This window comes from Hoplias malabaricus, chromosome Y, assembly GCF_029633855.1.
Source record: "Hoplias malabaricus isolate fHopMal1 chromosome Y, fHopMal1.hap1, whole genome shotgun sequence".
NCBI lineage: Eukaryota > Metazoa > Chordata > Actinopteri > Characiformes > Erythrinidae > Hoplias > Hoplias malabaricus.
Genome location: NC_089820.1, coordinates 61,552,916 through 61,554,248, shown reverse-complemented (window position 1 = coordinate 61,554,248; position 1,333 = coordinate 61,552,916).

The window sequence follows — 1,333 nt, the reverse complement described above, 5'->3', positions numbered from 1 at the left end:
ACCCAGACAGATACCTGAGGCCAATGGGACCCCAGAACCATGCCACTCTGCATTTCCCATAAAACTACAGTATGGTAAAAATGTGCCTTTAAGGATACGACCACATTGGAAAAAAAAACACTTTGAATTTGCTTAATTTGCATATTTCCAGTGACATAATCTGAGTAACATGTATTCATTCTCAAATTTTATATCTGGATATAGATTTAATTCACTGCAACACTTTAATTTAAAAACGTAACAAATTAAGGAAATATACACAAACAAAACTAAACAAACGTTTGCATACAACTTTAACCAGCATTTCTCGCTAATGTCTCGCTAATGTAAGACTGTTGAAACAGCTGTAATAGGACCAGAATTTTTCTACACCCATAGCAGCCTACTACAATTACGCCATCATCATGTGCCCTTTTCTAGACTGCAACAGCACAAGCACTACTCCAGCTTCCTAAAGTATTTATTACAGTAGTCCTATTTTTTTGCCCTGGAAACCCAGGCATTGTGTAACCTCTCAAGAATCGGTCCTCATTGTCCCCACAGCTTTGAATGTAATGTCTACAACGAAAAAGGCAGCACTGAAGACTGAAGGCTGCTAAAAGAGCGGCTCAGCGCGAGCTGACCATAAGTTTGCTGTGATTGGCTGAAATGGCCTTGGGCCAGCGCCGGGAACGCTTCCAGCCTTGACTCCCATTAACCCTCTATGGTGAAACTCTGCTGGAATCCAGCACACCAGCCATCGCCATTTATCCCCAGACTAATGAAACTAATTAATTTCTGGAGTCCTACAAGAAAATTCTTGTTTTCTCGCGTTGTTTTACAACAGTGAGGCTGGAGCGTGAGCCCTCCTGAAAGAGGGAACGTGTGTGTTTAGTAGACTTACCCCCTTCTGTGAGCGTTTAAGGTTTGACTAAATAAATCAGACCTGACTTGTGTGTGTGTGTGTGTGTAGGGGGGGGGGGCAGTGAAAAAGAATCTAAGGCGTCGCTATTCCTCGATTAAAAAATCATCAAAGTGCACATTCTTGGTCAACTCTCTCTGTCTTTGCTTTTACATTTAGAATCATTTATAAAGGTCCTACATTTTAGACATTTTCCTCTCAATAGCTAGGTGTTTAAAACGTTTAGAATTTAAGTCGTCCATTTTTTTGCTTTTATTACAGCTTCTACATTTATTGGGAGAAATGCTTCCCGTTTTTCAAAAAAATAGTTGGAAAGCTGCAGTTATGTTTTTCCAAACCTGAAAAGTTCAGTCTTAGAATTTGTTTGCATTTTCTGCTTCTCGTGACCTGATTTCTGTTGTTACTTTTCAAATAAGACAATTCAAAGTCCAT